The sequence below is a fragment of the Vicugna pacos genome, chromosome 26, assembly GCF_048564905.1.
Source record: "Vicugna pacos chromosome 26, VicPac4, whole genome shotgun sequence".
Classification (NCBI taxonomy): Eukaryota; Metazoa; Chordata; class Mammalia; order Artiodactyla; family Camelidae; genus Vicugna; species Vicugna pacos.
In genome coordinates this window covers 22034345-22056271 of record NC_133012.1, presented here as the reverse complement: position 1 = coordinate 22056271, position 21927 = coordinate 22034345, and the positions used below count along the sequence as shown (strand labels likewise).

Sequence of the window (21927 nt, the reverse complement as noted above, 5' to 3'; positions counted from 1 at the left end):
ATTTCTTTATAACTTTACAACTTTAACTCATTCCTGAAAACCAGCCACTAAGTTTAAAAAAAAAAGAAAAAACCTGTTCAATGAAAAATAGTGTTTTCCCTTAATTTGTACGGGTAAATTTATGATACATTTCATCCCAATCCAACACACTCCACAATTGTCCAGTTTAAAAAAAGAATTGAAAACAAGTTTTTACAAGTAAAAAAATTTGAACAGAAATATAATTTGTATATAAAAGATAATGAAAGATTATTATATTTGTTTCTTTTCTTTACCAAATTTCAAACAATTTTAGAGCTCACAGATTTCTTGCATTCAAACTAAACTTAACAAAGTTATAGTTAGTTGGGGTTTTTTGAAGTATAGTTGATTTACAATATTATGTTAGTTTCAAATGTAATACTTAAGGATTTGACATTTGCATACATTACAAAATGATCACCACTGTAAGTTTAGTAACCATTTGTCCCCATAAGGTTCTTGCAATATTACTAACCATAGTCCTTATGCCGTACATTACATCCCCGGGACTTACATGTTACATAACTAGAGGTTTGTGTCTCTTAATTCCCCTTCACCTGTTTCACCCCCACTCCCCTCCCTTTTGGCAGCTACTCATTTATTTTTCTGTTATCTATGAATCTGTTTTTGTTTTGTTTTGTTTTTGTTGATAAAAAGTTAGTGAAATTGATTCTCATTTGAAAATTTTTTTATTTATGATTTATGTGGTTCCATACTGAACATATTACAAATAAGCAATTCTAAGCTGTATCATAATATACACAAAAAAATGTATTCCAGAGAAACACCATGAGGACAACATAAAGGCAAAATACGAGAGCCCTTCGAAATACTTGGGAATAGCATATGCAGATCAGACTGATGATCTGTAAAAACGTTTCTCTCCATCTCTCTTACTACAATGGCCTGTGTGATGCAGAACATTTTGGGTTCATTCAAATGTGATATATGATCCGAACGTCTTCCCTGACCAGCAATGGTTATGCTGAGCTAATTGGGGAATATATCTTTGCCTGAAACTCTAATGTCAAAATATCACTTTTTAGAGCATATTTATTTTCTGTGGGTTTTGGTTTTGGTTTGGTTGAAAAAATAGTGATGCCAAAAAAAAGAAGCCACCCCAAAAGTGGGATAACTTTTCTAAAGCAATTATGGAAAAAGAAAAGAAAAGAAAGAGTCATTAACTGAGAGCATCATGTGAGACAAGGCTTCCCATATAATCTAATCTGTCTCCCAACACACTCTTTGAAGCAGCTGGAGATTTCTAATCTCCTCTGCTAAAATTGGAAGCTCCTGCAATGGAATATTAGGGCTAGAAGATTCCTTGGAGGCAACAAGTCTAACATCCTAATTTTACAGCTGAAGAGACTGACACTTAGAGACGTTCAATGACTTGATCAAGGTCATGAACCTAAATGGGGCAAAGGGGGATCTCCTGACTTCCTGTCCTGCGGTCTTCCCGTTTTCTCTCCTGTGATAACTGAGTTGACTCCCACAGATGATGGTGTCCCCCTTCCTAATCACTATTTCCTCCTGTTCCTAGTGAGAATCACAAAGCGTAATATTCAAGTTAAAGTTCAGTTTGAACTTGGGATGGGGCTGGGTCGGGGGTCAGATCTGAACTTAAAGTCCTCAAAGTTTCTATGTGTTTTGAGCACTTGAACGGTACTATAGCTAAAACATTAGTGGTTTAAGAAGATCAAAAAGATGACATAAAAATGAAATAAACTGCAGCAAGCCTTCCCACTGAGCAGCAGCATCAGGTTGGCCTGTTGCGAAAAACGGACCATCTTGAAGTACACATCATACCTACTGCTGAGGTTTGAGTCGAGTGTAATCACTCAGCTGTGATCTGCTCTGCACTCTACATCCTGCAGAATAATTAGAAATATGCACAGAAATCAAAGGATAAGGATACAAATAAGATTTAAGAGGCAAAGCAATGCAGGATATAAGAACATGGCTTAGACTCGAGGCCCAAATTAGGCATTTTACTGTATCTTTCCCCAAAGCGAGACTTTTAGACTTCCGAGGGGGAATAGTTGCAGTTGCAGGGCATACCTTTGGCCAGCTATGGAGGTGTATGGCCTGCCCACAGGGACAAGAGCCAAGGGAACACTTGAAGCTGGGCTACGCATGTACCTCATAGATGAGTTAGAGGGAAAACCAAGTTCCCTTCCAAATATCTGCCCGAGGCTGGCCATCTCTTTTAAGGACTGAGGCCAAAAATGAGAAAGAGGGTGAGCATTATTTCCCTCTTAATCTACACTGCTGGATTATAAGCTGCTTGTGAGCAGGGAGCATTCATCAGTGAAACACATACACATTGAATATCTAACATGGGTCCAGTACTTGGTGCATAGAGATGAAAGAATCAGATGCATTCGGCGATCTCATAGGATATAGATCCTTGTGTCTAAAACTATATATATTCATCATAATTCCCTTTACCATTTTATTATGCATTAAGCAATGATCAGTTCAACCAGTATAATCCTTATTCATTCATTTAGCATTTATTATTTGCCCATTATATGCGATGTGCTGTAATGCAGTGGGATTTCATAATTTTTTTTCCCTCAGTATTATGTTTCACACGAAACAGCAGGATGGGGGAAGCAGAGGGAGATGAAATAAAATCCATGAACAGAAAGCTAATTTGTGTTAACACTTTTCAAAATATAATCAGTGTTTTATAAATACATGCATGTACACAAGCTAAACCAATAAGAAAAGCATCATATGTTTCCAAATCCAGCTCTTTGATTTTGAGCTACATCAGCCTATAAATGTTTCTTCTTGTTCTAACTGATCAACATTCTGATAAATTTATTGTTTATGTAAATTTTTTTCCTGTTTATTTTTTTTTAAATTGAAGTATAGTCAGTTTACAATGTTGTGTTAATTTCAGGTGTACAGCATGATGGTTCAGTCATACATGTACATACATATGTTCCTTTTCATGTTCTTTTTCATTATAGGTTACTATAAGACATTGAATATAGTTCCCTGTGCTGTACAGTAGAAACTTGTTGTTTATCTATTTTATATATAGTAGTTAGTATCTGCAAAACTCTAACTCCCAATTTATCCTTTCCCACCCCCTTACCTCCTGTAACCATAAGTTTGTTTTCTGTGTTTGTGAGTCTGTTTCTGTTTTGTAAAGAAGTTTGTGTCCTTTTTTTTAGATTCCACATATAAATGATACCTTACGATATTTTTCTTTCTTTTTCTGGCTTACTTTGCTTAGAATGATGAACTCCAGGTCCAACCATGTTGCTGCAAATGGCATTACACTATTCTTTTTTATGGCTGAATAGTATTCCATTATATAAATGTACCACAGCTTCTTAATCCAGTCATCTGTTGATGGACATTTAGGTTACGTAAGATTTTTTTTTAATTTCATTTGTCGTCATGATGTTCTGCTAGCTGTTTGCTAAATAAAAATTCTCCTACCAATTTCATGATCTCTACTTCCAGACACATGTTAAAGATGACAACTCCAAACACTGTTTCATGTGGAGGTGCAGTACAAAGAGATGTCCAAAGATGTGGTTTTAGGCTTGATTTTGCTACTTATTCCTTGAAACTTTGCACAAGTCATTTTAGAATAGCTGAGCCTCAGAGGACACAGGATAATATAGTGAGTTCAAATTGTGGCCCCTAATATAGCTCACCTGGAGAGTCATGACCCAGGAAACTGCTTGAGAGAAGCAGTTTCTGGGTGAATGAATAAAAGTACAAGCAAGGAGGGCCTTCTTTTACTTCCAGACCACGTTCACATGACAGGTACTCGAATTAACATAGCCTTTTAAGCATAGCTTCAAAGGTATGTGCCATGAGTGACTCAAAGAAAATAAAACATGGCTCTTTCCATTAACAAAATGAAAATGTATGTAGAGAAACAAGACTACAACTTACACGAGGTAAGGAAGAAGACAAGGCCATATGTAAGCCCTGAATCTGTGCAGTCAACTGAGCTTGAGTTATGAGGAAAGAGGATGGTCTTGGAGAGAGACCTGACTTCTAACCCTGGTTCCAGCCCCTTTTACAAGCTGTTAACTAAGTGTTCTGAATTCCAGTCATGTCTTCTGTAAAATGTGGTGAAGTCTGTGTACATCAGAAGGAAGGTATGAGAATTCAAAAAGAGAACTTAGGTCAAGTATTTAGGATAATATCCCCATATAGGTGCTGCTAAGCCAATGTTAAATTTTCATTCATCCTTTCTCTTTAATCGTTTAACGAAATGGGATGATCATATGTCGGTTGTGACTCACTTAGCAACTTCGAGAATAAAATGTCGTCAGAGTTGCGAGAACTTTGAATGTTGTGAAGATTTCAGTATTTGTGAGGTGTTATGTCTGGTAGTGGATCTCCTACACTCATTATGCCAGAGGGCTTTACCAAGAAATATAATTAGCCTCCAGAAGACTTTATAGATAATCATGTAAATGGCAGGAGGATAAAGAACTGCTTGAATATAGATTCCATCTTTGTATCAAAGGGAACAAATGTCCCCTCAGATACGGCCTGGGGGTTGGGGTGCTATTTGCAAAGACACACTGGGCTGGATTTACAGGAACATCAAAGCTCTAACTCCCCTGGTGTTTGATACCTAACACCACAGATGACAGGCAGCATGTGTTAGAGGCTACAATGTGCTTAAGAAGCATGTGCTTAGCAGAGACTTTCTGTTTATCAGATAGAGAGTCCTGATTTTGGAGTTGTACTTGCACTCAGGTTCTGTTCTCTGCCACATACTTAGGATATCGGGCAAGGTACCTCGCCTCTCCAGGTGTTAGCATCCTCATGTATACAGTGGGCTAATAATGAATTATACTTCCTGCATGGATTGTTTGGAGGATAAAATGAGTGTGTGGCACATATAAGTGTTCAGTGAATGTGAGCCATTGTTCTTAACTCTAAATAAGCGACGATGTGGATGGTCTTTTGTGCATTTATTAAAGAGATAATCAGTAACTGTAACTAAAAGGGTGATGGTGTGTGCTGCCTGCTTCCTGAAGCTCTCTGAAGGAGGTTACTCTTTGAAGACCGTGGCTAGACTGAGAGATGATTTGAGATCATTCTTGAGATGTAACTAAGATGCAGGTGGAAGGAATAGCTGGTGGACAAAGAAAGGTAAGAAAAACTGGGCAAGATTTAGGCAAGCCAATAATAGAATTTTAGGAGTGAGCCAAAAAAGTGATGTGGAAGTATGTAGACCGTGTAAGTACATGTCGGAGCTCATATTTCTCGCTCAGATGATCTGTCCTATCTGTTTGAAGTAACTCTCTTCCATCAAAATGCCTGCCATAACACAGCTACAGAAGACCTGAGAAGCTCTGTTGTTTTAACTTACTGAGACTGGATCTGAACATTCTTAATATGTGATGTGAGAACATCAGTTAGGCAACAAAGACCAATTTCAATACTTTCATGAAGAATTTAGTTTCATGATCTCTTTTTCTTAATGGATAAAATTAATGAAACGGAATCTATTCTGTAACAAAATGTGGTATATATATATATATACCCCTGTGATTTAGACTGCTGAGGGTTAGCACAAAAGATTTCATTTTGCAAAGATCCATTTCAAAGTCTGCTGTACCAAATATTAGAGTTAATGTGTGAAGGAGCAGGCAGATATTGAAATGGGTATTTTAGAAAAGGTTGATTTTATTTTTTGAGGGGTCAGGGGAGGGGGATTGGTTGTTGCTGACAATTAAAAAGGAAGCTATGCTAATGTGGTTTTCTAATCATTGACTTTAAGTGTTTATATTTAATTAGGCCCAACACAGAAACAAACCAAATGATGGCAGTGGTTTGATGGATTTCCCTGTTAGATTTCTAAGCTCGTTAAATATAGGTGGTTACTGTAATTACATATTTACTATTCCGCTACTGCAGCTTTCCAAGTGACAAAACATCAGCCCCCTTGTCATGAGTGTGACATGTTAAACTGTCCTAAACATGGGTAGTGCTGCGACAGACACACATAACCAACAAACATTCCATACATTGTCACACGAGGCTGCCTTAGACTGCTGCAAATGGGTGGTTTGCGGAAGAGAAACCAATGTGGGGAAATAAGAGGTGTGAAGCTGCCTGGTGACAGTCTCGCTCTGTGATGCGACGCTGCTTTGTGAGTGTCTCATGAGATCGGAAGTGGGTTCGCCTGGCTTTTGTGTGTGCCTGCATCACATAACTGTGTGAGCTGGCCCAAGAGCAGTGCTGTGAGCACGCGCATGCTTTTGCATGGGATTTGTTCTGAAAATACGGATTAGCGGTGAGCATTACAAATAGGACATGTCAGAAGAGAACCAGAGAGACGTTTTGCTAAATCAAAGATCCATTCCTTCACAAAAGATAGACATATTCTGTAGCTAATGATTTCTCTTAAGATCTGATAAGTAGCCTTCAAATATTCAATTAATTTGAAACTAGAGCCGAGGAACGTTACCTCTCCGCACCTAAAGGCTCGGTCCTTGGCGAAATCTGCACGTGTGGTCTGTACAACTTGTCTAGAAACTATACTTCAACGTTCAATTTGCTCTATTTTTTTCAAGCAGAATTAGTTTCAAGGAGTATTTCCGTTCATTTATTATTGCAAAAGACCTTACTAGCTTATTCAAGCAAGAAAATTACCCCCAAAGCTGGCAAGATTTATAATGCTTAGGGAAAAAAAAAAGGCAATTCAAAACCTAATGAGACATTTTAGGCCTCATTTACATCTCTAACCTGACCCATTTTATGCAAAACGTTTTCTTTGGTAATTTACATACTAAAAGCTAGTTATTTATCCATCCCTAACCAAAAAGTTGATGAGATTACTAACACCACAGTGAAGTTAGCATTACCCTGAAAGCTAAATATGGCCATTTCTAGAAGGTTGACTATTGAGTCATCTATTTAGCTATCATCTCCATTACAGGCTGGCGATGCATCCAAATTCTGAGAGGGTGACACGAGAGCTCGAACGTAGCATTGTCACACTGACTTTGTTAGCAGGGGTCCTTCTAAGAACACACTTCAGAAATAAAGCACAGTAAGGTGCCCTGTGTATGTGCACACATGTATCCACCCAGGAAAATAAATAATGCAATATGTACATTCTCTAAAACAAGATCCAGTGTCATTTTTTTTTGTAAATACCACGGTGCTTCACATATGTTCCCAGCTTAAAATCATATTGATGGAGTTTTTATTTTTTTTTAATAATTTTAAATTCCTGATATTTTGAGAAAAAAGACTACCAGGAGAAGCTGAAGTATTTTAGTTGCAGAGAGAGAGATTTTTCACAGTCTTCAGGAATATATATATTTTCATGATGAAAAATATGTGTCCATAAATACATATATTTCATTTATAAATATATTTAGCTCTATATATGTCATGTGTATGTTACATACATTTATGTTTTTATTAAAGCGTATTTATATTTTCTATTTTATATATTTGTATTTTAGTATATATTATAGCACTTATATGTTATATATGTTACTTTTATGTAATATATAAAAATCACCATCTGTTGATAATTGTTTTATTGTTATATGTCATTATTTTTATATTTTTTGTATATATATATATAAAATATTACCATCCATTGCTAGTTGTTACCTTGATAACTTACGCTCACTGCGTCTATAGTAACTTGGCTAGTGTTCATAATTTGAGCACCTCTGAAATATGGTCTGTTGATGGAGCTATAATTTAGTTGGACATCACTTGGGCACATGTTGAAAGTGACACTGCAAGACCTTCAAGACTGACCTGAGGTGTAACATGCCTGCTTCCCGATCTGAACGCCCTCTGTGAGAGGCCTGTACCAAATCCCACCAGCATCCAGACACTGAGAAGTGGCTAGTACATCTGCATGGCTCCTTTTCCAAATAATTTTTAAACAGACAGCATTGTGAGTCCCTTGGCGAGTTCTGGTTCTGTGGGGGCAGTGTTCAAGCTGATTTTAGTTTGTTCAGTGTTTCCTACAAACCTTCCTGCCTAGATTAGTCAAGCATTTTATTGTGATTAGGGCACATCTGGTACCAAAGAAGGTCTTAAACTCCACCCCGCCCGTGACCTTGGAACCCAGAGTGTGAGTCTGGGCCATCTAGACAGCAGCAGGTCCATGCCTTCTGTGGACAAAGGTGGCTCCATTTCTTTTCTATTTAATTTTACTTTACTCAGTAATGAGTTTCCGATTGTGTTTGTTTTCAGAAAGTCTGTTTGCTGTTGTATTCTGTGAGTTGAGGCTTTACAAGAGGATACACAATCGATTATAAGCAGAGAAAACAGTTCTTGGTAAACGTAATTACTAAAAGCTCATCTGCAAAATAAATTGCTGTTCACCAAACCTTTCTTATCTTAGGACACGTTAAGAACTGTGTTTTTGTTGCCTGTTCTGAGGATGTCAAGTCTTGCTGGCACTGCTGCCACTGTCTTCATGGCCGCCGTCGCCATCACAGTTATGGTTACTGCTAAAGGCAGCTCTTGCAGAAGACCATGGGGAGGGGCTGAGTTCTCAGCTCTCTGAGTGGTCTGAAAACTTAGGGTGTGTTGGCCCTACATGCCTGTCAGCCTTCCAGGACCATGCTGCAAATGACGATTCAGTTTACTATTCAGCCATTTGGAACATATTCGGATAATGTTTCTAATGCTGGCATTTAATGATAATGCTCAAGGAATATTATATGTTTTTATGAAAACACTTTCCCTTGTGCAAAGTTTCTCAGGTACATGCTGGTAAATGTTATATACCATCTCCTGGTGTCTTATTATGTGCTAGCACCCTGTCGCGTAGCAAAGCATGTCTTTCTTTTATTTATTTATTTTTCTGGGTATTCTTGTGTTTGATCTGTAAAGGTGGTATCATTTGAACACCACGGTTCTGGTACACTTATTTCTGAGATATTTCATGATCTTAAACTATTATGTCCCTCTTAATATTTCCCAGAAATTAAATACATTTTAAGATTCTATGTCTGCCAATGCCTTTTCAATCAGTTATTCTAGAAATGTTGGGTGAATACTTCCTGTGTAATAGTTATGAACGAAACAACTGTGATCCCTGCCCTCATGAAGCTTGCAGCCTGGGGGAGGAAGTCAAACTAGCAAGGAGACCACAAAGTTAGAAGGAAATAAACAGAGGACTAGAATATTCAGTAATGGAGAGAGAGTTGGTATTTAGAGGGGGTGGTCAGGAAGGCTGGCCAGCAGGGGACATTCACATCAGGACTGAACGGTGACTAGGAGCTGACCATGTGAAAACTGATGGGAAGAGCATGCTAGGCAGAAGGTGCCAGTACAGAGGTCCTCATGCAACAGAGGACAGTGTAACTAGGGACTGGAAGAAGGCCACTGTGGTTGGAGTGCGATGGTGTGTGTAAGGACCATCTTACACATGCACAGATGAGTTTGGAGAGGTGGACAAGAAGAGACCATGACCTTGGTACCAAACACTGGGTGCCATGAACAGTCCCTGAACTGAATCTACACTTCCAGCTGTGGCCTCCACTCTAGCCATCATGGATGTAGTGCTGTTCTGCACTAGGCTTATGACATACAGGAAAACAGAAAAGAACATGTGTTTTCAGAGGAGAGGCCAGCTCCCAAGAGAAAGTCATAAGATTCATCTGGACTATATTTATCCAGGTTTTTTGTGTTTTATTTTTCCCCTATACTCACTCATCAGATAAGTCCTTCACCTTCCCTGTGGTAGAGAAATGAGAGACAGAAGTGGCTGGATTGTTATCTAATGGAGTGCCCACAGCAGTTGTGTTGTTTCCCTTGCTGTTCAGGAAATAATAATATAATCCATCTTTTTGCAAAGGGAAGTTTTTTTTTTCACCTAAATTTGAATTTCTTTCCAGATGCTACCAGAATCCATAATGTGTGTTATTATAAAGTGAACATGCTCGGTATACGCAAATACATGGTCCCACCAGACTTGAATACTACAGCTTTTGAAGCGCCTAAGAAAATTAAGTCCAACGCAAAGAAGATCAGAACCAAAGGTCTTATGGATCTGCTATTTAACTGTAGTCAACCCTATGCCTTCAGTGATTTATTTGTATCTTTAGTGAATGTTGTATAGCTGCAAATGCACAGTGAGATCAAACGTATCCACATACTCCTCTTTCCCACAAAGAAAAGCTTTAAAGCACACACAATTATAAATGTGTATACCTGAGAAGGACCAATAGAAACTGAGTTTATGAATGTGGATTATTCATGTGCAGTCCCTGTGACTTGTGGGTCCCTGTATAAGGAATGCCTTCTCTCTGCAGGCCAAGAGCTGTTTCGTGAGACAATCTGCTTTCTAAGAAGGCTGGGTGGTCACCATTCTCCACGGGGCAGAGCCAGGGGGCCCCGGCACAGTGCACTGAGCTTGCTGGCAGCTCGCCTACCTGGAGGTCAGGGGTGGCCCCCTGGGAAGACACAGGAGTGGTGAGTACCCATGCGAGGCCAGGCACTTTGATAGCCCTGTCTTCTGCAGAAACTTGTTTTCTGATTTTCTAGTCAATCCCGTCATTCTTTCAGACGTAACTTCTAAGAAACTGTCAAGTATCTACCTTTTCTCTGTACACTTTTTTCTGCATCCTGCCTAGAGCCATAGTCCTTCTGCAAATAAATGACACCTCACTTGGTCTCTGTGTATAAGTGTGCAATGCCGCAAGTGCCAACTCATCGAAAGAAAGAAGGAAAGGAAAGAAGGAAGGAAGGAAGGGAAGGAGGAAGGGAGAGAGGGAGAAAAAAATCAGCTTGTTTTGGAAGTCTTTAACTCCACCATCATATTTTTTTTAACATCAGTTAGAAATAACTATTATCAAGTGTCCAGCTGCCAGGAGCCTTTGGAATCCAGTAATTATTTATGAGAATTTTATATAGAAGAGGTAGAAAACATAAAATAGCTTTGGTTCATAAAACAGGAAAGATAAATGTTGCCAGAAAGAAAATCTATAGCAAGTGTGTCGTGAACTCTGTGAATGAAAAATCTATCCTACGCTGGTGCGATCGTTAAATGGAAATCAAGGATATTTGCTTTGTTAATGAGCAGATCCTGCCCATCTACATAAAAGCAAGTTTATTCCAGAAGATAGGATATAGGAATATAGTTTTTACTGTCAGAATGTCGTCCAGCGTGGTGACTGTCAATGCGTCGTAAACATAAAGCTGCGATTGTTTTTTTTTTTAAACCATGGTCATTTAAAGTTTTTTTTTAATACGAATTTCTAAGGTTTTTCTAAACATAGTTATAATTTATTTACCGCTTTGTATGTAAGAATTATAAAAAGTAGAAAGGCATGAAGAATTACTCTTTGCTGTACCGTATACCCTCTGAGTGTGCCGCTGTTTGAAGGTCTCTGACTATATTTAGAACTGATACCAGCATATGATGCAGGCAGAGATTGCAAGCAGGAGTTCTGCGGAGCATCTAAATGTCACAGGTGTTATTGGAATGCAGATACACTTTTCTGTACGTTTCATAGGTGTTATGTATAGCGAGCATTCGACACCGTATTTTTACACTTATTTCCTGACTTTTTCACCTATTACCTTTTTCCAAATTACTGGAAACTAAAAATTTCCTCATGAAATGAAAAGCATGGATGCTTTGGCAAATAAAGGCAATGCGAGTTTTCTGCTGTCATTAGGGTATATGCTATATACCTTTTCCCATTGTTGCTGGCGGGCTGAGCTGAGCTAACTACTCACTGTAAGAGATCTTCCTGAGATGGAGTTTCTGCCTATCAATAGAGGATACATTTTACTTTGGAGATAAGTAATTGGGGCAGTCTCATTATTTGAAAAAAAGAAGAAAGAGAAAAAAATGAATCATAAAATTATTATAGGAAAATTATATTTCAATAAAAGTAGAGTTGAAATTTGGGAAACATATAATTAATGAAAGGATTAATTTCATTTGGTATTTTAACCACACAAAGTCTTCATGTTTGTCCAATGGCAAAATTTGAGTTTTACAGAAATTGAGTAAACTTAAGGAATAATTTCTGTTCAGAGCAAAGTGAGATGGTACATTTTTAGTTAAATGCATTATATAAAAATGCAATGAAAAGAGAACCTGTCAGTTATGTCATTCTGCATATTTTTAAGTCAAATTGTTAATCAGTGAGCTACTAATTAATATATAGGAGAAATGCTGTATTTAAATATTATCTTCATTTGCTTAGTGGATATTAGATTTAATGGGTATAAAAATATGACATTCCTTAGGAGGGATTCCACTTAAACCCTTGAAAGTGGTGAATTTCTGATCTGTGTTCTGTCTGATAATAACATCACAGCCACATTTATAACAAAACGTCCATTTTTATAAGTACTGTGGGTTCTCTTCTTTAGGACTGCATTTTTGGTGTCCGTTACTGGGTAATATTCACTGCAAATACTTTCAGACTAATTTTGCAGAAATAAAACAACTCTTGGAGGAACATAGCTGCTTTCTTGCTAGGGAAAGAAATATTTTAAACAGGAAAAGAGCATCTGTTCCTTTTCCCCTCCAACGATTTTATTGTCTTCTGGGTCATGGGAATTTGCTGTGGGGAAAAAAGAGGGGTGTGTTTCAATTCAGGATCACTTTGCCCATCTGGAGATGAGCATCCGATTCAGAATGTGACCTGACTTATTCCGATGACACCAGTTTCTCACATCCTTCTATTATCATTTAAATTTCTGTTCATGTTTTGACAACCTCCTCTAGAAGAAATCACAGGAAACAGCAAACTGCGCCTCTTGAGTCTTTGTTCTTAAGGTGGGACGCATTATCCTAGGACTAGCATTTCATAACATTGGTGTCACCAAGGAGAATGAAAGTCTCACTTGGGTGGCACCACTGGAATCATTTGCAGTTACAGACTATAATTAATCTGAATAATGGCAACAAAAGAAACACCCAAGAAAAGTAACTTCGGTCTTGGGTTAAAGAAGCTTCTTAAAAGCAGCATTCTTCACTTCACAAACCTTTATGTGCCGGGAACTTTGCTGCTAGGCGTTGGGGATCAGTTTACTTATACCTAAGCTGTGCTATCATCACAAGTTTGTTCTGATCAATGTAAAAAATAAAGCACATGATTTTACCTGGGTTTCCCTGTAATGGACCAAGCTGCCCTGGTCATAGAGGGGGTGGGAGGGACACGTAGGGGACTGAGTATTTGAGCAGACTTGAAAGCTTGAGGTAGCCACTTAAAGAGGCGGGAGGATTTTAGGCAGTGGAAAGAACACAGGCAGGTTCTTAAGATGGGGAACGGCTCGGCACACTGGTTGACCTGAAAGGGGCCCGGTGTGTCTGGAGCAGGGAGACCAGAGCAGAGAGCAGATAGAGATCACTCACTGGAGCAGTGAATGAAGGACAGGTCAATCCAGGACCTTGCAGGCCTCATTAAAGAAATCTGATCTTTCTTCTAAGTGCAATGAGAAACCATGGGGGATCTTCAGGCAGGAGATGATGAGGTCAGATTTCTATTAAAAATCATCCCTCTGATTAATGTGTGAAGATCAGAACAGACATGGAAAGGAGAGGCCATGGAAAGGCCAATCTGGAAGATTTTGCACCAGTTCAGGAAGGAAAAAAGGGTGAAGGTGTCGTGATCTGATGAGAAGATGGAGACAAGTACAGGGATGTCACAGCTGGTTAAGAAAGAGAATGGACCAGATGGGTTAGAGAAGGGGAGGGGAGGGCCAAAATGACTCTCACGTTTCTGGCTGAAGAAGTATAATGATGTTTTTGATTTTCATGTTCAGTTTTAAGTGGCAACAAAATATCTAAAAGGGAAATAAATATCCCAAAGAAAGCTCTGTATGTAGTTCTGGAGCACAGAAATTTAGATCGAGGGTCTGAATTTGGAGTCGTTGGCTTTTGCGTGATAATTGAAGCCATGACAGAGGATGAGATTGCTGGAAGGGAGAACGTGGGAGATCGAGAAGGAAAGTCCTGGGCAGGAGAATCCGAAAGACTCTGAACTTCAGGGATCAGGGAGAGGAGGAGCTGCTGGGAAAGGAGACTAAGAGGAAATACAGAAGTGGGAGAGAAATGTGGACAGCAAAGCATGATAGAAGCCAAGGGAAGAAGAGAGAATTTCAGCCAAGTGCTGGAAGTTCAGTAAAATGAAGCACATGAAGTATCTTCTCGAATTAAACCACAAGAATATCATCGGAAGCCTTTGCAACAGAGTTTTGATAGAGGAGAGAGACAAAATCCAGATTGAAGAAGGTCGTTCTGTGAGTGATGGAGGAAGAAAATGGATCAACAAGTGCCGACAGCGCTTCCCAAATCTGGCTGTGAGATTGAGGAGATAAAAGGAGTGCGTGAAGGGAAAGGTGTGAAATAAGCAGAGCTTCTTTGTTGTTGAAGATGTTGTTTTTTGTTTTTTGTTTTTTAATGACAGTGCGAAATTCCTGAAAAAATAGGTATAGAGGGGATCCAGCATTCTAATGCAGAAAATTTGTTTCTTGAATAAAAATTTTTATTACTATTGCAGTAATAAAATTCATGTTTTGATTTGGCTCACATCTTTTTTGCCGAGAAAATGTCCAAGGTAGCTTGAAGCCTCGTCGTGTATTCAGATCTTCCTCAGTGGTTTTCAGCCTTATCCACATAGTGCAAGCCCCTGGGAAGCTGTGTAAGATGCGCATGCCTGGGTTCCACTCCCAGAGAAATGGATTTAATCGGACTGGGGTGTATGCAGGGTATCAGGGTTTTTAGACGCTCCCACGTGATGCTGAAGGGCAGACAAGGGGGAGAAGTACTGATCTAAGGGACTATTTTTGCAAATACTAAGCAAATTCAAGATGTTTTTAACCTTCAAACTTACTATATTAGAAAATGATTTTAAAAAGGAAAAGGAATATCTCTTCTATTGTATCAGAAGAGAAAGAGGGAGGGGTGGATACGCACGTTGAAAGGCTTTATTGGTTCGGTGGCAGGAGATTGAAGTATTTGCTCTACTAAGGAGGACAGTGTTGAGAGTAATGGGTGAAGACAGTCATGGGATTGAGGCAATAATGCTGGAAGTAATCATTGCCTTGAGTGTAACAGAAGAGCGACGAGAAATACAGGAGACTGCCCAGCATGGCTGAGAGGTGATTAAGGTTGATGGCTATGAATATTCAGAGAGCTGCATGACTTTCTCCAGAAGCTGCCCACCAGGAAAACTCACATATGGTATTAATTCAGGATGATAGTTTCCAAATAGTATGTAAAGAACAAAAGAGCATGAGAATGCAAGACAGTGGTAAGAGAATGATTAATATGTGGGGGCCTGGATACTAACCAGGATCACAAACAAAGCTAAGACAGGAACCTGGTGTGATGGTCCTGATGGAGTCAAAGAACAGATTTAGCAAGACTAACTGAGCAAACAGGGTAGATGGAGAGAGGCTTGGGGTGAGGCCGAAGGATGTCCGAGTTAACATTTCAAAGTAGAGTTTGTGGAATGGATATCCTGTTTTGTGACACTGAGACTGGGTGGATGAGGTGGAGTGAAGGAAGAGGTCACTAACAGTGTGAAGATCAAGAAATAGAGGCCAGATGCCATCCAGGATAGCAGTGGTTGGGATGGGGAGAGCCAGTAGACAAAATCTTAACATAATGAAGAGCCATATCCAGCAGTTTAGCAGTTGATATCTTAGAGAAGGTAAGGGAGGCATAACTAAGTGATGTGGACTCAAAGAGTAGTTTTCCCCCATGAGGATAAAGGGATAATGTCCTATAAATGGGGTGGAGCAGGCAGAGAACTATTCTTTCATCAATAGTGCTGTCCTGTCAGTATGTTTTACATCTTTGTTGCATCGTTTGAGAGGAAACAGCAAAGTCTAGGGTCCAACTAACTAGACCATTAGTCCTGTAGTGATGTCTCAATATTTTGTGACAGTCAAGTCCTTCACTGACTCCCCTTGGCCAGGAATATTCTAAGTCTTAGAAGAATTGCACGAGATTCATCTGGCTTTGAAATGTGACTGTGCCACTTTGCTACTTTCTAGCTGGTGATCATGGGTGTGTGAATTAACATCTCTGCACTTCAAACTCCTCATCTGTGAAATGGGAATAAAAACAATAAGTTCCAATGTGGGATTGTGACGACTCATGGAAGTAATATATGTAAAACTAGCTGGCATTACCTGTCACATATGAGATATTTAATAAGTGGAAGCCAATGGCATTATTATTATTACTATTATTATTGTAAACGTATCATCTATCTCATGTGCTACTATTTAAACTCAAATAATTGTAAAAAGGCTTCTTCAGGCTCCCTCCTGCCTCTGTGACATGACACATTCTGAATCCCCTCTCCAAGTGCCCGTGTGTGACATCTAACTGGCATATTCATCTCAAATTGGCCCCCGCCCGTAATTTCCCTGTCTTCCAGTGCAAAACTGATTCTCATGTCAGCGTCTAGATAGTGAACAGATAAGCTTACCCAATAAATCCTATACCCCCAGCCCCTAAAACAGAACGTGGATCAAAGTAGGTGCTAAACAGTATTTTAATTGAAAGTGGGACAATAAAGGAACCTATGGTAGGTTGCTAAGAGACACGTTTATTTATCTTCTAGAAGCAGTATTTGGTGCGGAAAGCAGGTGCAAGAGAGACAGCCTGTTAATCTAAGCTGAGTTTGGAGAGAGGATCCTTTATGCAAGTGCTGTTTTCCGGTGCACTTGGCTGGGAGGATGGATAATTATGAACTACAATCACCAGTCTTAGAAATGATGAAAGTTCTAACATCCCCACATCATGCCTGCTGAGCAGAGGTCTTAATCTGGCAGTATTTCAAATATGATAAAAAGATGTTTGAGTAACATTTGGCAAAGGTTTATAAAACATTAAATCCCATAGAAACATATTTGAAAGACCTAGTTTTTCAAAGTTTAATAATTGGATTATTATTTAAATGAATCACTTTTTAAGATGTCATACCCAACAGGAGACCAACCATGTGAGCAAAACTTCAGTCTTTTAAAATTGCAATTAAATTAAATATATCTGGTTGCTTACGTATAGTCTGGGTGATAGTGGTGCTGATCCTGGGGAACAAAGCATTATCAGCTGCAAAGAGGTATAATTAGCTTATTCTTTCACTATATAGTTATTTCAATTTTTAAAAAATTAATGGAAAAAAAGCTAAAATATCTGAAGTAGTGGATTCAACTTACCTTTCAAATGTTAATGATCAGGTTGTCCTAGCAAGTTAATCAAGTGGAAGAGAATGTAGAATGATTGTAGAATGGGCTTTCTCAACAATGCAACGAGATGCAGCATTAGCAAACTGCTATCGTCAGATTGTAATGGCAAGGAGGAAGACCAGTAGCATTCACTGAGTGCTGCTCTCCTGAAAAATCTTACACTGTGTGTGGTGTATCTCATTTAAGTATTCTTCATTAACTGTTGTTCCCAGTTTTCATATTCTTAAAAAAAATGACACCAAGAAAGATTGACTTGGTGGAAAACAGCTATTAAGTGACAGATCTGAGGTCTGAATTCTGTCAGATGCCAAAGCCCGTATTTCAATCACTGACATCTGAAGGGTTGTCTAGAGAGCCCTGGGCCATTACCTTATTCATTGCAAGTTCTTAACCGATTTATTCTGATCTTGACATAACATAGAGAAGCCACTTAAGAGTTTAAAACCAAGGAGTGAACAAATGATTTATGAGGTCTTAGAAAACGCAGCAGAGATGCTGGAACAAATTTTGTCAAAATTTGTCATTTTCCTTTGATAGTTTCTAGACTGACAAAGCAGGACTCAGGATTCTAAGCCAGTTTAACAAAGCGTCTATTGTGATAAACTCATGAGCAGGATGGAGATATGGGAGCAAGACGATCAAACCAACGGGTAATACTGGTATTGAGATTGTGTATTGTCCAATAATTATATTGACAAATGAAGGTTATGGATATGATTGTGTAAATTATAGATTTTAAGGTGAGATTTAAAATGCATAATACCAATTGTTCAAAAATTTCTGCTTAAAATATTTTAGAGAATATTTTGAATAAATAATATATTAGGATTTGTTAAGTCTAGAAAATAGATCAAAAGGTTTTCATCACAAGACCATACATTATCTGTATCATTAAGAAATGGAGTTCAGAACTACCCACAGAATGATGTAGACTTTCTGCATAGCATACAACTCTGTGTAGCTCTCCTCTTGCATTGGGGTAATTTACTTGGGGCTTGAACAGTCAGTAGAGAAGTGACTCCCCATCTAACAGACAACATTGGTGGAGGTATGTTCTTCCTCCGAGCGAGTCTTTAAGGTGTTGGGGGTTTCTCCATCACTCAACTGGTGATGAGACAAAATGTAACAGGAGAAAATGAAGGAAGCGTAATAGGGAGAGTTTATTCAAAGTTGCATTTATTCAAAGGGGCATTTCAAAATGATTTCCGTTCATTTTAAATTTCTTAATATTGAATAGCATGGAGAAAGGTAAACGCTGCTGAGCTCTGTGGGCACCTAAGATGGTGACGTGATCACCCCTTTGGTAAGCAGCTTAGGAGGAAAGATACAAGTCAAGAAAAGGCAGAGTAAACAGAGACATCAATATGTTTTCCTCGGGTTTAGAATTATTATTCATTTTCGAAGTTTGAGTCAATTTCATTATTCTGTCTCCTCCTTGGTGGTCAATTTATTGTTTAGGGCTCTCTCGATTAAGCCCTGTCACTTCAGGGGAAGTTCAGGAGAATCGTGCATCATTGATATTACAGGAGCAGTTGTTACTAGTCAATACATTTTGAACCACATACCGGGATATCTTTAAGGACATAATTCATCAAAAACAGGGTTGCTGAGGCTTTTCATGCTATTTTCATTGATTTTCCCTTTGTAGGAAGACATGGTAGATACTCTGTATGTGACATAAGTGTTATATTCAAAATAAAAAAGTCAGCTGCTCAAAAAAGGCTCAGTTAGAAAGAAAAAAAAATCAGGCAGAAGGATTCTAAAGGAGAAATAAAATCGAATTTAAGTTGTTATTCTCACATTTTAATATCTTGTACAGAGGAAAGTAATTAAATGACTTAAAATTTTTTAAAAGTTTGCACATAAGGAATACCAAATTCTAGGCGTGAATTCCATTCTTGACTTACTGTGCGAAGTAGAGGTAGAAGATTACTTTTGCTTAATTTTCTTACTGCTGCCACATAGTTTCCTTTTAAATTTAAAGTTAAGGGTAAGGATACATTGCTTTATAATGTATGTATGCTACATATTTGTCTGTTGAAGTTTTAAAACAGCTATTGGCGTTCACCTTATTCGGTATCCTAAAGAAACCCTAGTGCACAGCAAATAATTTATAAAGAGAATAGAAACCTTCTAATCTTGCAAATCTGTATCTTCCTATATAATGTTTCCTTAAAAATCAAGACAATACATCCTTTTCAGTATTTACAAATAATGTGAAAGGAGGACTAAAGGAAAGTTGCATATTGTGAGTTGCTTTGTGAGATAGAATGTTGCTGCCCTTCAGAGGCGGGCAGGAAGGCTGGGTCTGCAAGGGGGCTGTTCGCTTTCCAAACCATGTCTTGTTTTGTTTTCTGAAATCCAGACATTTTAGGTCACAAACTAACCCCAGTATCTGCCCAAATAGACCCTTATTCTATTTTTTTTTTTTGCCTTGAAGCTACATTGTTATAAGCTGCTTGAGAGAAATTGTCATGAAGAAATCCTATTTGTGAAAAAACAAGAAATCTGTACACAGTTACACGTGGCAACTGACTCAAACAGCCACTGAAATCACAGACACTGTGTGTTATCTCACTCCTTGTCCAACCTTAATTTGAGACCCTCCTTATCACTGGATGTCCCCACTCCTTCCACCTCCACCTCACTAGTCCAGTCCATCCAGGGCGTTACTCTAGCTTCTATTACCTTCCGTAAAGACTTGTTCTCCTTGTAGTACGTTATCAGTAGTTCAGTACTTCTTATTGCCGAGCAGTTTCATTGAGTGGGTATACTTGATATTTTCATCCATTCACTCATGGCTGATATTTTAAGTTGTAATCCATTTGGGGGGTAAATTTTGAATAATATGCTAGGAGAATTTGAGAATAAGTGTTTGTGTAGGTATACATATGTTTATTTCCTATGGGTGAATATCTAGAAAATGGCATTTATGTATCTTACTGTAAGTATATATTTACTTTGAAGAAATTACTAAATTGGTTGACAAATACAGCATTTTGCATTTGCATGAGCAATATACGAGACATTCATCTGTACCACATTAGCACCAAAACTTCCTATGGCTGGTTCTCTTAATTTTACCCACTCTAAGTTTGTGTATTAGTATCTCATAGTGGTTTTAATTTGCATTTTCCTAATGACACTGTTTTTTTTTTTTTTAATTGAAGTACCGCCAGTTGCAATGTGTGAGTTTCTGGTGTACAGCACAATGGAGCACAGGTTTTAAATTTTGATTAAGTAGAGTTTATCAGTTTTTAAAAAATTTTATGATTTGGGCTTTCTGTGTCTTATTTAAGAGATCTTTGTCTAATCTAAGGTCACAAATATTTTCACCTCTTTCTTTTAGCAGTTACATAATTTTGGTTTTTATATTCAGATTTCTAATTCAGAGTTGCTTGATATGGTAGGAGGTAAGAGCCAATGTTTTTACATATTGACATTCAGTTGCTCCTACACCATATGTTAAAAGGTACATCCTTTCCTCACTGAATTACCTGGGACTCTGCCAAAAATCAACTCGCCGTGTAAGAAGGGGCCTCTCTCTAGACTGTCTATTTTGTTCCATTGATCTTTATATGTATCTTTATGCCAATCCCACATATTGTCTTAATTACTGTAGCTTTATAGTAAGTCTTGAAATTAGGTAATAGAATAGATCCTCCAAATTTGTTCTTCTTTTTGAAAATGATTTTGGCCATTTTATACTCTTGCGTTGCCCTATAAATGTTAGAATCAGCCTTTTAACTTGAAAAACCTCTTGGAATTTTGATTAGAATTGCTCTGAAAATATAAATCAGTCTGGGGAGAATGACACTCTAACAATACTGCATCTTCTAATTCCTTTCATTCATTTGGGTCTTCTATTTAACAATGTTTTATTTCTGTATAAAGACCTTGGGCACATTTTTATTAATGTATCTCTACGTATTACATGATATTGATGTTATTTTAACAGACATTGTTATAAATTTCATCTCCAATTGTTTGTTGCTAATACATAGAAGTACAGTTGATACTTGTATACTGATACCACATCCTGTGCATTGAAAAACTCATTTATTACTTCTGGGAGGTATTTTTCCATATTCCATAGGATAACTGAATAGATAATCCTTCCATCTGTGAATACACACAGTTTTCCTTCTCATTTCCAATCTAGGACCTCTAGGACAAATTTGAATAGAGGTGGAAGAAATACATAGCAGTGCCTTGTTACTGATCTTAGGGAGAAAACACTCTGCCTTTCACCATTGATATGATTGATCTGTACATTTGTTATAAATAGTGTATATTCGGATGTTGCTTTTTTATACAATCTGACAACATCTGGCTTTTATTTTATCAGCGTCTACTTTTATTTATATATTTACATTTTAAAATATATATATATTTATGCCTAATGTCATTATTGAAATGATTGGGTGAAAAACTGCCAATTTATCATATGTTTCCAATTGACCAGATGTTTTGGTTTCCTTTTATTTTTCTACCTTGCTTTAATTTGGTTTAAATTAGTATTTTGGGTATGACGTTTTATCTCTACTATTGGCTTATTAGCTGTGGTTCTTTCTCCCCTGTTTTTTTAGTGGTTGCTCTAGGGCTTACAGTATATACCTTTAAATCGTCACAGACAACTTCTAAGCCACATTTTCCCACTTTACATAGTGTGTGAGAAACTTGCAACACTACTTCTTCATTTCC

The 21927-nt window shown here is 38.0% G+C and overlaps 1 protein-coding gene across 1 annotated transcript in view; it reads left to right on the top strand.

Moving 5' to 3' along the window:
• Positions 1–21927, top strand: part of TENM3 (teneurin transmembrane protein 3) — a 1525061-nt gene that overhangs the window by 432457 nt on the left and 1070677 nt on the right. Inside the window, exon 6 of the mRNA XM_072950498.1 lies at positions 10311–10470. The gene's annotated coding sequence lies outside the window, so the exon portion shown is untranslated. The remainder of the gene's footprint in view (positions 1–10310; positions 10471–21927) is intronic.